The sequence below is a fragment of the Lagenorhynchus albirostris genome, chromosome 8 (genome assembly GCF_949774975.1).
Source record: "Lagenorhynchus albirostris chromosome 8, mLagAlb1.1, whole genome shotgun sequence".
Taxonomy (NCBI): Eukaryota; Metazoa; Chordata; class Mammalia; order Artiodactyla; family Delphinidae; genus Lagenorhynchus; species Lagenorhynchus albirostris.
In genome coordinates this window covers 44,908,519-44,923,717 of record NC_083102.1, presented here as the reverse complement: position 1 = coordinate 44,923,717, position 15,199 = coordinate 44,908,519, and positions in this window count along the sequence as shown.

The following is a 15,199-nucleotide window of genomic DNA, read 5'->3' as shown; positions in this document are numbered from 1 at the left end:
TCATCATTGAAGAAAATGTTACTTTTTAATCTAAGCCCATTATGAGGTATGAGCCACATTAAGAACTACCCAATTGGGCTTCCCTGGTGGCGCAGTGGTTGAGAGTCCGCCTGCCAATTCAGGAGACACAGGTTTGTGCCCCGGTCCGGGAAGATCCCACATGCCGCGGAGCGGTTAGGCCCGTGAGCCATGGCCGCTGAGCCTGCGCGTCCAGAGCCTGTGCTCCACAACGGGAGATGCCACAACAGTGAGAGGCCTGCTTACTAAAAAAAAAAAAAAAAAAAAAAAGAACTACCCAATTCTTCTCTCTTTCTTTTTGAATACGGTTTAAATTATATCTATTAATTTCTTTTGTATTTTAGTAGGAAAATGTTATTTAAAAACCCACGAAAGCTTATGGTGCTAATAGTTTTTTTAAGAAATCTTTGTGCAGTGAACATCACATGTTATTCTCTAAACCGTCACTGAGTCTATGGTTGAATAATACTGAGCCTTTTGCTCAATGCTAGGATTTATTGTTTCTTTTTCTAAAACATCATTATTGTAGGCCCAAAGCTAATTTTTGAAGGGAAGGAATGTGTTTTAAAGATAAAGAGGAGAAATACTAATATTTTCCCATTACAACTTGCTAATTTGCAATGGAGTTACATTTGAGCAGAAAATTCTTAAATATATATTTGTGAATATCAGTTATAGTACCTGGAATCTTATACTATAATCACATGATGAATCTATTTCAGTTTTATTGCCATGGCAATTAACCACTTAAAGATTTATTCTGTTTTTGTAATTCTTCTCTGTATTTTGTCAGATAGATGAAGTCACTCGGTATAAATCTAGAATTCAAACATCTGACTGAGAGAATAAATGCTGTGCTTTAAATTGGTCAGCATGGCAATGCAGAGAAATCCTAGAGGGTTACAGATGATATCAATCACTTGCTACACTCATGACTAATTTACTCTCCTTCTTACCATGTTCTCCCATCAGCCTAACACTGCATGATCTGTCAAAGTCTCTGCCACAGTGTTACTGGGCCAGAGCTGAAACAATTTGTTCAGCCAGACCTATTTGGCTACCATCTGATTAGGGTTTTGTAATAACTCATCCTGGCTTGTTTGAAATTAATTTTTATCATGGGCAATAAGGAAGGTATTTGATTAACAAGATAGAGGTAGCGTGAATTCAGCACTTATTCTGGGTCAGGCACTGTTTTCAGCATTTTGCATATATTATCTCATTTAATCCTCACATCAATACTATGAGGCAGGTACTACTGTTAGGTGAAATATCCAAGGGAAAAAAGTGAGGGCCAGAGAGAGCAAGTCACCTGCCCAAGGTCACACAGATGATAAGCAAGGGATCCAGGATTTGCCTCTGCATGGGGTAAATCCACAGTCCATTTTCGTATAACCCCTTGCTTTAAAAGAGCAAGACAGTTTTTGTTTAGAATTGTCAGACTGTATATTAAATATTTATATGTAAATACAATAAATGGCCCTAAATATTAAATGAATTGTATCTGATTAACTGAAGGATATGTATACCCAAATATTTTATTTGAATTAATTCAGCTCATTTATGGACTTGAAAAAAAATAAAGCACGTTTCCATTAAACTACCTGTCAGTCAAATGTTTTCTTAGTTTATACTGACATTTCCCTTCTACTAGTCTGAATATATTGGCTTTTACTCAGTGTTCATACCTTCTAATCTGATTTAAAGAATACCTTTCCTATCCGTTTAAACTCTCTGCTTGTCGCTGCCTTTCTGGACCTAAATCCCTCCTGCATGGCTTGAGACTGCCCACCTTTGCTCATCTGTTCTATCCCTGAACCCAGAGGCAGACCTAGGTTTGGGGAACATGGAGTTTATATGATTGGGGTGGAGGTGGGGCAGGAGACTTTTAACACAAAGAATGCAAAGTGCAAAACACAAAATTAGGTCCAAAATGAGTGATTAAGGTGAGCAAAGGAATCACAACACATTAGAGATTTTTTAAAAGCTGGAAAATACTACAAATGTTAAGAAATCCAAAAATATAGACACACAGACAAAATATTTTTAATAGTTAACTGGCTGACAACTTACAAATACCTTTTTCCCCCTACATTATTTTTTTTTCTGCATAATGGTTGATCTACCCTTCATATAGCAACAATTTGCTAATACAATTTTTAATAGAGTAGAAAGTTAAGCCAGTCTTTCATCTACTACAGCTGATCACAGTATCACTTTTGTTTAATGGCCCATCACTTTTATCCAAAGTGTGTGTGTGTGTGTGTGTGTTTACAAATCAATTTAATTATTAGCAAAGACGATATACTTCACATATGTTCAAATCAAGATTTTGTAATTTCACACTTGTTTTATTGAACTTTCCAAAATGGCTCTACAAATGGCAGTTAAAACGGTACTTTTCTAGCTCTATCAAATGTGTTATTGCGTCAAAAAAAGGCGGAAATGTATGGTCCCTTTATACTTGGATATGCTGCCTTATCAGATGCATTCCTGACAGGAGAGAACTCCATTTGGCCAGTCCTGGATGAGACTGAATGTTCCACTTACGAGTATACATATCTGATAATTGGAAGAATTTCCCACTACTAACTTCTGGCTTTGTATTTTCCCCCCATTAGCACAATATACTATAAGACACACTCTGTGGTACAGGACCTTGAGGGTTAACTCAGCCTACTTGGGTAGTAGGACTATTCCAGAAATCCATTCCTGCACCTAAAGAGCCAGCAATAGTATTGAATGACTGAGGACCACAACCCCAGACTAAATTTATCCCCAACTCATCTTTCCTTAGCCACATCCCCCAAATTTCATCTATAAGGAGAGGTCATGTGAGAGAGAGAGAGGCAGAGGGGCAAAGGCAGATGTTCATCCTGAGTCTTTGCCCACAGTCGGGACCAAGATCCAGGCACCCAGGGCCCAGAATTCCTTTCACAAATGTATTCTGGGCTGGTTTCCTCAGCTGCTGACCTGCTGGGCCAGTCCTTGCATAGCGAACCATGCTTTCTCAGCCTCAAGTGATGGCCAAGGGGAGTCAGCAGGTGGGAAGCAAAGGAGGGCAGGCTAGCACCTAAAGGCTGTCTTTCCCCACACTGCCAGTGTCCAAGGAGAAATTCCAAGAAGTCAGATTATTCTCCATTTGAACTAGGCCTTCCCATTCATTATACAGGCACATTTGTCAAAAGAGGAGGATAGGACGTATTTTATTTAACAGTTTGTTAGCTAGATTTATAACTTAAATGTTTTACAATGAATGTGCAATCCTTGTATTATCAAAACTAATAATGAAAAACTTGTCAAATGTCAAAACATGCGAACAAAACTTTAAAAGCCTAATCTGGACATTCCATTTGGGAACTCTTTTTGGCGTGTCAAGAAAGCGCACTAGGCCATCAGTCTGCTATATCTTTGGAATCTGGGAAGAGTTGAAGGGACTTAGGCAGTAACATTCAGGATTCCCAAGATCCCAATGTTACCCACCAGAGTTCCTGACCTCCTTAATCAATAGAAACTGGTAAGAGGCCAGACAAGAAGTTCAGGCAAGGCTTTAAGGGGTTTGTGCTGCAGCACGGGGGAGCGAAAACAAGTAGCAGGTGCCCTGGTTTGCTCCCCAAGGGGCGCGGTGCGAGCTGGTCCCTTATATGGGGTGAGGGTAGGGGTGGGTCCAGGGGTTGGGCAGGAGGGGTGGCTTAGGTGGTCTGCCCACCGCCTTGGTGGTGCTGTGTGCAGGGGGCATGCGCAGTACCCTGCTTCTGCTCCAGACACCCTACTTTTGCTGGGTTTTTGGTCTTTTTGTATCTTGTTCATAATTTGCCCCAACTGCACACGCTCACAATTATTTTTAGTCCTTTAGAGTGTCTTTGTATTTTGTTGCTAAAGGAGATGTTTGTCCAGGTGCAAGCACCTGCAGCAAAGGGTTGCAGGTTCCCACCTGCCAGTCTTACCCAGGCCTGTGGGACAGAGAAGGCACAACAAACGCTCCTGGAAAAATGCCCTGACAAAGCAGGACACATACTTCGGGGCTTGAGCAAGTAGAAGCACATCTTGCTGCTCATATGATAGGTGCCTTGTCACCATGGCTGAGACTAATAAGCAATATGACCCTCATACCACTCCTGAGGGATAGAGCAAAGCATAGACCTCACAGCCTAAGACCATTTTGGATGGGTGGGGTCAGGCACTCAGTATGTTCATGATCACCTAGCCAGAATCTGTAATATTAGTAGAAAGAAATCATTCTTGGATGAAAGAAAATTATTCTCTTTGGGAAGAGAGAAGCAGTAACACTAAGCAGGATGGTGAGTCTTCATTACACAGCTCTTTAAAATTCTAAGCACTGGTATTTGTGTTGTATAACACTTAGAGAATGATAGAATCAGGACACATTATTAGGAATATAATCATATAAACAATCAGATACCTTCTCCTTACTCATCAACTGTTGTCAAGTACCTGCCGTGGGTCCCCTCCTAACCTAACCCCGATTCTGTGTCCCTCTGTGTCCAGACTTGGACGGAAGTTTTAAATTCTAAGAGGCTGTCCTGAACATCCGGGCTTCGGGACGATCAGGCCAGCGCTCCCTGCGAAAAGAGGAAGTGGCCCTGGCGTTTTGTTCAGCCCTCAGGTCTACATGGTGCTCTGCCTCACACTGCTTAGGAAAAGCTGCGAGGGAGAGATCGGAGCCCCCCTAGGGCTCCTCAGTGTGATTCCCTCCTCATGATCCTTTTCCAATCAGAAGGGAGTAATTTCCCTCCACCTCATTATTTTCCTGCCTAGCTTTCCACCCTTTGAAGCTGAGTCTTTCCTCCATTAACAACCAACCAGGAAAGTGTACTCACTAGTACTTCGTACTAATCTTGTAGTTTTATAACCTGACCTCTGACCAACCTTTTGACATAAGTGGTTTCTTAAAGGGGCACTGCCTTCTTTTTCTAAACTTATTAAAAGACATTAAAAGGAATTCTACTTTTTTGGGGGGTCCTCTGGAGAAAATCATACACACAAAATACTGTTGTCTTTTATTCAGGTGGTGGTGTGCCTTTTTGCCTGTCTCTGTGTCAGGTTCCACATGGTGGCCTGGTTGCTCAGTATTCAGAAACCAGGCAAGAAATTAGCATTTTAAACTGATATTATTCTCTCAAAAAAACAAACTCAATCCAAAAATGGGTGGAAGACCTAAATAGACATTTCTCCAAAGAAGACATACAGATGGCCAAAAAACACATGAAAAGATGCTCAACATCACCAATTATTAGAGAAATGCAAATCAAAACCACAATGAGGTATCACCTCACACCAGTCAGAATGGCCATCATCAAAAAATCTAGAAACAATAAATGCTGGAGAGGGTGTGGAGAAAAGGGAACCCTCCTGCACTGTTAGTGGGAATGTAAATTGATACAGCCACTATGGAGAACAGTATGGAGTTTCCTTAAAAAACTAAAACTAGAACTACCATATGACCCAGCAATCCCACTACTGGGCATATACCCTGAGAAAACCATAATTCATAAAGATACATGTACCACGGTGTTCATTGCAGCACTATTTACAATAGCCAGGACATGGAAACAACCTAAATGTCCATCGATATATGAATGGATAAAGAAGATGTGGCACATATATATAATGGAATATTACTCAGCCATAAAAAGGAACGAAAATGAGTTATTTGTAGTGAGGTGGATGGACCTAGAGTCTGTCATACAGAGTGAAGTAAGTTAGAAAGAGAGAAACAAATACCATATGCTAACGCATATGTATGGAATCTAGAAAAATGGTACTGATGAACCTAGCAGTCGGTCAGGAATAAAGATGCAGATGTTGAGAATGGACTTGAGGACATGGCGGGGAGGGGAAGGCTGGGATGTACTGAGAGAGTAGCACTGACATATATAAACTACCAAATGTAAAATAGATGCTAGTGAGAAACAGGCGCATAGCACAGGGAGATCAGCTCGGTGCTTTGTGATAACCTAGAGGTGTGGGATAGGGAGGGTGGGAGGGAGGATCAAGAGGGAGGGGATATGGGGATATATGTATGCATACAGCTGATTCACTTTGTTGTACAGCAGAAATGAATACAACATTGTAAAGCAATTATACTCCAATAAAGATGTATACAAAATAAATAAAGGGAATTAAACATTAAAAAAAACGGATACTATTCTCATCTTTTAGGACAGGATTAGCACTTGGTAAACACATAGAGTACTTTATGCATACAATATAAATGGATTCAGTTAGACAAACATCTATTGAGCACCTGCTGTATGCAGGACACTGTTGAGTGCTGTAATGAGTGCTGTGTAGGTCAACAACATGACCAGGATTTACGATTTGATAGAGCATATGCCTTTACGTGGATATACAGTGGTTCCTCGGCATCTGCAGGTGATTGGTTCTAAGACCCCTGCAGATACCAAAATCCATGGAAGCTCAAGACCCTTACATAAAATGGTGTAATATTTGCATACAACTTATGCACATCCTCCTGTATATTTTATATCATTTCTAGATTATGTCTAATGCCTAATACAATGTAAATGCTATGTAAATGTGCACTGCAAATTCAAGTTTCACGTTTTGGAAGATTCTGGAATTTTTTTCCAAATATTTTTGACCCACCGTTGGTTGAACCCACAGATGCCAAACCCTCGGATTCGGAGGGCCACTTGAACATAGAATTCTTAAAGTTCACAAAGTAAATAAATACAATATGACCAGGTGATGGAGTAAACATCTCACAAAGTCAAGAGAGAGATGGGTAACACATGTTAAGATAGGGGAAGACAAAGGGAATCCATGATTCAGATTTTCTTTCTCATATTTTCTTTCTTCTAAGGTTTTCTTAACCGGTGTCTTTTCCCAGCTCCAATAATAAGTCTCCCAAGCCTGTCAGTGGCTCCTCAGGTCTCCTGCAAGGGCACAGCATTTTCCATGGTCTGGAGTCTGTATTCAAATTGATAGGCAGATTGACAATGTTTGCAAACATCTTAAATATTTAGGCTTGCAGTGAAACATCCAAGGAAATAGAGTCAATTCTTACAAGTGACAAAACACAAATAATATGGTACACTCTTTGCTGGAAATACACAAGTCATACTTGTCTCATCCTTAAAGCAAGATTTTGCCAGTACGTTACTAAAACAATGAAACTTAGACATTACCAGGACTTTCTGAGCAATACTATGGAAGGACTGTTGAACTGGTTTTTGAAAGACTTGGGTCTAATTTAAACTCTGCTCCTTGCTAACAGTGTGAGTTTTGGTGAGTCACCTACTTCTCTGCTTTTCCATATCCAAGACTAGTAATTACATTTATTTACTGCAACATGTCAAAAAGTTTGTTGTGATCATCCATGTAAAATAATGCTGAAAGGTATCATTCAGAAGGAAAGCATCACCGTTAGAACCAGCTTTGAAATAAACTCTTGGGTATAGTTTGGTTCCTGTTTCCCTAGTCGTTAACAGTTATCAATGTTGTGTTTCTAATTTTCTTCACTGATCTTTATAGAATGTTTCTTTTCTAATTTGTCCACTTTTTCTAGCTTAGGATCAAAACCCGTAAGTCTTTTACAAAGATGTGCACCTTTGCATCAGTTTGAGAATAGAAACCCTTTGGGGTCGTTTCCCTCGTGTAACCTTGCTCCCCTTTCTTGTGAGAGCATCGTTGTTCGGTGTGAATCAGAGCCAATGCATATTGCCTTTTTGTATTCTCAGCTCCTGTCTTCCTCCCCCCTCTATCACCCACCCCTCCTGTAAATAACAGAAGCAAAAATGTGCAATTACCAAATATAAAGTTGAGAAATCTCTGTCACTAATTTTTTTTTTTCTGAATCATAGGTTTCTCTTGTCAGTTTAACTTTTGAAAGTGGCAGTAAAAAGAATTTGGCAAGACTTACAGAATGAAATGGAGTGACTAAAGCAGAGGCTATATCACGATGGATGAAGAGATCCTTTCCAGGACAAATTCTGGAAGAAAAGTGGTTGATCTGTCTGATCTGACAACCAGGCTTCATGGTGGGAATGACTAAGGAAGAAAAGCAGTTGCCCACACAAAATACCCTGAGGGGCTCTGTGGAGACACAAGTTCCCAAGAAAACGAAACACTAAAGGAAAATACAGGTGAGAGACATATTCCCTACTCTTTAGCCTGGTTGCTCTCTTTTAGGCCTGAGTCATGAAGTACAATTAAAATATTTGTTTCTCATCGAGCATGATGCAAGTTGTGTATCTCATTCATTAGGGAACTTGAACTCCTTTTAATGGAGGCATGAAATCTAGCTGTGAAACCCAGATGACCTATCATTCTGGTGGGATCATGAAGAAGAAAGTTTAAACTCTGAACAACTCTTTTATCTCAGCGTTCTTAAATCAGCTAGGGGTGTGTGTGTGTGTGTGTGTGTGTGTGTGTGTGTGTGTGTGTGTGTGTGTGTGTGTGTGAGTGTGTGTGTGTATTCCTTGTCCTTCATCTTCTAAGGAAAAACAGTAAAAAGAAAAAGGAAGTGGGGAACCAGGAAAAATAGATGAGCCTTGGCTAGCATTGGAGACTGGGTGCTTTTGGTTTTTCTCCATCACTAAATCTCTATGTAATAATAAGCCTATATATTTTAAAACATATTTGTTTAATACGGTAAAAATAAGAAATAAACCAAACCTCTAATTACTTAGTTTGAAAGTCAAAGCTTCACACTGGTTAGGTCAAGCGCCCTCCGACTAGACATGCTGGGCTATTCTGTAAATGATTCAATGGAGTGACCAGAAACCTAAAATTGAAGCCATATGGAAACTTACTGTGCACATTAAATTGTGTGTAGCAGTGTTAACAACATCTTGATTTGTGGCTGCAAGTAATAAATGAATTATATTAATTTTGTAGCTGCAAGCTAATTTCTCCGGAATTACTTTTTAATAACCAAGCATCATGTTTGCTGGTAAGATTTAAATACATCTAGGAACAAATTTGTAGACTTTTAACTAATGCTAGATTATCATTTTGAAAGCTTAAGAGTTAATTTTCTATTTCCCCTAACACCAAATTTTTAGAGAGAAAATGATTTTGCTCCAGCTGGACACCTGGGTTGATAAACAATGGCTGTATTACTACTCAGTAACAGGTACCTTCCTGGTACAGCCAGGTGGGAACTGAATTGTTGCAAATATTTTTTCCCCTATTTTATAGGTGATTTGTCTTTATCATATAGCTTATCATTTTTCTCTCCCCTGCTGGATTGAAACTAATCATGCTTTCATGTCAGTGCACAGCTTTGAAGATTATGGTTGGTTGTCTTAAATGTCTTAGTTTGGTGGTGGAGAGTGTGGGTTCCCTTGGATTGAATTTTCATCCCAGCGCTTCTTAACTGTGTGACCCGGGGCTAGTTTTTGTGCCTCAGTTTCCTGAGGGGGCTAATAATGGGATATGCCCCCCAGGTCGTTGGGAGGATTAAATGAGAAAGTACACGTGAAGTGTGTAGGTTGAGACCTGCCTCGAAGAAGCCTCATTAAATTGAGATGCTGTAATTCTCTGGGAGAGAACGAGGTTCATGCAGAGATTGTGAGGCTGCAGGTCAGGCAGATCTGGCTGAATTCCAGGTCCACCATTTATCACTTGGACAAGTTGCTTCACTGCTCTAAACCTCAATCTTTGTCTGAAAAATGAAATTCTCATACCAGACTCATCTCCCTGCACTGTTGGGAGGAGTATATAAGATGAAACAACGTAAAGAAGGATAACATGGTCATGGTCATGTAATAGTTTCAATAAATTCATTCATATTCATTTCCTTTCTCTTCCGTGGGAAGTATTCTCAGCTCTATTATTTCGGGTGGGGAACGGGATCACAGCTAAGTCAGATGGCCTATGTCTTCCCTGTGTTCTTAGGCTCCATGTCAAAGGAGACTTCTGACAATAGGGAATAGTGGTATGAAAAATCTACACTCGCAAATAATATAACAAATGTTTATATGTGAGTTTAAAAATGTATTGTCTGGGCTACAGATTTTTCTTCCTAATTATATTCGGTATCAGATAATATTAAAATTAGTTGGCCTTCCCTGAGTAATACAGACTGGAGATGAATGGAGGAGATAGAAAAGAGAAAACTAGCCGGTACTTAAAAATATTGCTATGGGTAATCTGCATGTGAGTAATTGGAATTTTATCATCAAAGATGTTCAACCACTTCACAAATAATAATAATATTACTGGGGGGGGGTGTTGGTGGTGCTGGGATGAATTGGGAGATTGGGATTGACATATATACACATATGTTTAAAATAGGTAACTAATAAGAATCTGTTGTATAAAAAATAAACAAAATAAAATTCAAAAATAATAATAATACTTATTGAGTACTCACTATATGCCAGACATGCTGAGTAATTTATACACAATATCTAATTAAATCTTCTCCTAAATGCTATCAAGTAATTGCTGTGGTTCTCACTATTGCAAATAAAGATACTGATGGTTAGAGAGGTTAAAAAAATCACTCTAGTCACTTCCTAAATTGATTGTTCAGCTTAAATGATAGAATGGTGTAGAGTGGTCAGTTTTGACCTTTTCTTGTTACCATCTGACTTCATGACACAGAACTTTACAACAAAAAACTTTAAAAAACTTTAGAGCAATATTGTTCCAATATCTTGAAATTAGGAACCATGTTTTAATTTGTCTGCATGGCCCTTAGTAATCCTGTCCAGAAATCAAAGGCCTGGTTTGGTACAGTTATGCTACATGTCCTGCAGTAATTTTGAGAGGAATCTGGGATAATAACTGCAAATCCAGAGAACTTATCCTGTGGAATATTTAACACTGGAGGGGACTGTACTTAGAGTAATATTAACTATCAGCCTTCTGGTTTTACGCTTCTTTTCTATTCACACCCCACACTCTGGGTTTGTGTCCATTCATACCTCCAAGTCTACAACTGCAGCTCAGACATGTCTCCCCAACTCCAGACTTAGAGAGCTGCCATTGAACCTTTTAAACATAACGGAACCATTTGTGTCCTCTCCACTAAAGTTTTTGATTTATTAATTTATATTTGTCTAAATATCTTTCTTCTGTCTTGGACTCCCTGTTCTTGGAGAGTAGTGTCTTTTTCATTTTTATGTCTTCACCCCTAATGTAGTTTCTGAAGAATAGCAGTTTAGTAATAGATGTTTGTTGAATGAATGGGTGCTCTTGATTATTCACGATCCAAGAGAGCAGGAACCACGCCTAGCCTGCTCACCACTGTGTCCACCCTCTTCCCAGCACCTTCTTCACATCACGTGGCTCAGGGTGGCTCTACTGAAGAGCCTCTTACCTGGGTGAAGGACCCATGGGCATCCTCACCACACCAGAATCTCCAGGAGATCAGGGAGCTTGTCTCCTCCTATGTCACTCTATCCTCACTGCCCAGCACAGTGAAGGACTCATCAGAGTAGGGACTCAATAAATAATTGTTGAATGAACAACTCCTCTCATTGAATCCTCCACTTTTCCCTCCTGTTGAGACAGAAAAGGTGAAGGCTAAGACCCATTATTTTGCGGTTTTTTTGAAGGCACAGAGCAATTGCCCTAGTGTTTTATAAGGAAGGTTGGTAATATTTCCATTCCTCTTTCCATTGGCCATTGTGTCACAAACTCATTGAAATATATGTCTATAGAGCCCTGAAATATCCAACTAGGAAAGTGAGGATCTGGTACATATTCCTTTTTGCCCACAATTCCAGTTCTCCAGGGGTGCTGGCCAGTCTACATTCCCATCTAGATCCTCTTTGATGTGACATGGGACCCCCTTGCATAGTCACCCAATGGCAATTTGCAAGTCTCCAGATGCAGTAGAGAATAAAATTTTAAAAATTCGTTGGGGGATATCTCTTTTATTTTCCAAGTCTGGGAGAGGGTCTTGGGGAATATGCACAAAGACCAATTTTTCCATTATGACAAGCCCACCATCCTAATTGCGAATCCATGGCACTACTTTTAAGACACTTCCATGAGGAAATCTGTATTTAATGTTCCCAGGGTTACAGCAAGTCTGGATTCTTCCACCACAAAAGAAGAGTGACAGTCCCAGGTCAGGATCCACCAGGATGTCCCCTGTTATCTCAAGTCATGTCTTAACACAAACACACAAAAATCCTTCATGACTAATCTTACTTCCATTATATTTTGAGAAGAAATAGATACGGAATGTTCATCAAGGGGGATTTGAGAGTGGATGTATTTCAAAAGTATACCAGGAAGAATGCCAAAATAGTTGGGAATCATTGCTCTCTAATGACATATCTCAGGTCTTCTATATGTTTATCCAACTTTTTGTCGGGAGTGCTGACTACTCAAAGGCTGGAAAGAAAAACAGCCCTTGTGTCTCAGCAGATCACACACCTGTGATATTCCTGACCAAGGCTGCTGCACAAAGGCCAGTGTGACCCATGTTATACTTTACTTTCTTCTTTAACAAGAACACTAATGGCACCAGGAATTCCTCATCTTTTCCATTGTCTGTATCCAACTATCTTGCTGAGAGCTGACAAGATATTTCAGTTTTCCTTCCTTTGCCTTTATCTGTCACCCCAAAGATTGTGTTCATTGTTCAGTGATGTGAAATACCTCTGGCGTTGGCATTCCAGGAACGTATGTGGACCAGGTAATGAAGTAGCAAAGGATCAGTAGGCGGAGATGGAAACTGAGAACTGGAATTCCAAAAAACAATCCGTGGGTGATTCTGCTGCTGAGCAAAACCTGGGAATCCTGACCTCCAAATCTAGGACTTGGCTGGATTCTTTCAGGCAATTATGATGGGTCCTTTAAGGCTTTTTTGGTTCTTACGCGATACTCCAATATAAAGTCTCTGAACTTACTGGGGTCCTCCTCCCCTTCCTGACGTTAAAAGGATGCTGGTTCTTTACCATCTTTCCCTCAGAGTTCTCATTGCTGTATCGCCTTTTTCAAACTCTGGAGAGAAATAAGGTCCCTGATGTGGCACCTTGGCGATTCTTGTCACATTATAAAAGTCATCCCCGGAAATTGGCAGGTGAGAATACAAGGAATTCTCACCTTTCTGGTGTGATGGGGTCTGACATAAGATGTAATACAGTTCACAAGATTGGGTGCAGGCGTATACAGAGCTTGGGTTCTCCGGCTTTTTCATACATTTATTCCACCATAGATATCTTCCAGATCAGGGGCTTTCCAACATTTTTGACATTTGATGTTGTAAAATACATAGTACCGTGTGTGTCTGTGTGTGTCTGTGTGTGTGTGTGTGTAGCTGAAGCAAAGTTTCAGATGAACTAGTACTTCCTTTTACTATGTGTGAGGGACTCTATTTTTATTCTATTAAAAATATATTGATTAAGTTCGCTAGACTAAATTTGTATCACAATGTGTAACCTCGATCAAACCTGCACTTAGAAAAATATTCATACTGTTCAGATTTAGCAGGAGTTAATACGTGTATACCATGTTAGTAATAGAAATAATATCTGGTTTCATCAGCTGCTTGCTTACTTTGAATCAGGAAGTGAGCTAATCACTTTTCATAAATGACTGCATTTTATCTTCACAACCCTATGACATATGTGTTATTATTCTCACGTTAACGGTGAAAATCTGAAACTTATGCAGTTGCTCAGTGTCAGTTGTTGGATATGAAAGGTCTGTGCTGCTTTGCCTTTGAATTGAGGTTATCCTGTAATCAAACTAGAGCTTCTAGCCCTAATTACAATCAATGAATCAAGAACTTAATGAGCGCATGCCCCGTGGACACACAAAGAGGATTAAACATTGCCCCTGCTCACATAGAGTGTACAAGCTAGTCAAATCTCTACCTTAAATAACAATGTATGGCCTAAACAAGATTTTGAATATAACATAATATCTAGACAATGAAAATTTAGTTGACAATTATGTGATTGAAACAATAGGGCTGTGACTTCAGAGCAGCATGACGTCACTTTAGCCTAGAGGGACCTGGGAGGCTTCATGTAGGAGATGGCCTTAAAGGACACATGAAGTTGAAATGGTAAAGAATAGAAATGAGGACATCTCAAACAAGTGGGGCAATACAAGACACAAAGGAGGATGGACATGCAGTAAACAGGCTTAACCAGGGATGTATTTCTGTAGAGTAGAAGTTGTCTACCCTTGCTCCTCAGAAATATCTCAGGAGCTAGGGCAGGGATGGGGGTGTCTTGGTCTTGGCTCACCACACCTGTCTTTACCAAGGCCAGAAACATTTTCATGTGCACACCAGCTCCCAAGAAATCATTTGAACAAAGTGTACTGATGCTTTTTTTAAAAAGCGGGTGAGGACCATTTATATAATGAAACAGGATATCAGGTTGGAAAAGTGGACTAGACATTCCATACATAAGGCCTTGGGTGCCCAACCAAGGGGCAAAAATCTGAGAACTGGCTTTGTCCACCTATGTCCATTATCTCTGTGCCCAGGGGCAAGTGACACGACTTTGCTGATTCTGTTTCCAGTAAACTAAGAATCATGGGAATTATTACCCCTTACCTGGCACCCAGGGCCTTGTATGAGTCCTCTAGTCAACTTTTCCATGATAAGTTCCTAGGAGTAAATAAGGTGAATATGTGAAAAGTGTTTTGTAAATTCTAAAGTCCTATATGATGTCAGCAGTTGTTTTTACTGTTAATGTGGAGAATTTAGACCAATGAAAAATTTTATCATTTATCAGATAGTAAATGAGAACCGTGAAAGGTGTTACTCCAAGGGATTGGTGTGTTGGAGTAGTTTGGGAAGATTAATCTGGCCTTGGGAAATTAGCTGGAAGGAGGAAGGGTGAACGGGGGTGATTAGCTTGGAGGACAGTAAATTAGTCAAGATGTGAAGGGATAAGGGGAAATCAACAGAACCTGGAGACTAACTTCAAAGGGCAATGGCCAGAAAAAGAAGGAAATATGAGAAATATATAATACCTTTTTTTTTTTTTACAAAATGCTTTTCACAGTCATGCTCATTTAACCAGAGAAGGCTCAGAGAGTTTATTCACAGGAAGTTTCAGAAATGTTCTAGATAAGGCTGGAAGGAGGGGGTAGTGTTTTGGAAAGTGTTTCATTATAGACACATTGAGTTTTAGAGGACAATGGGATATCCAAGTGAAGATTTTTGGTGGGCTGAAGTGCAGATCTGGTAGTTTTCATATAGAGGGGACAGGAG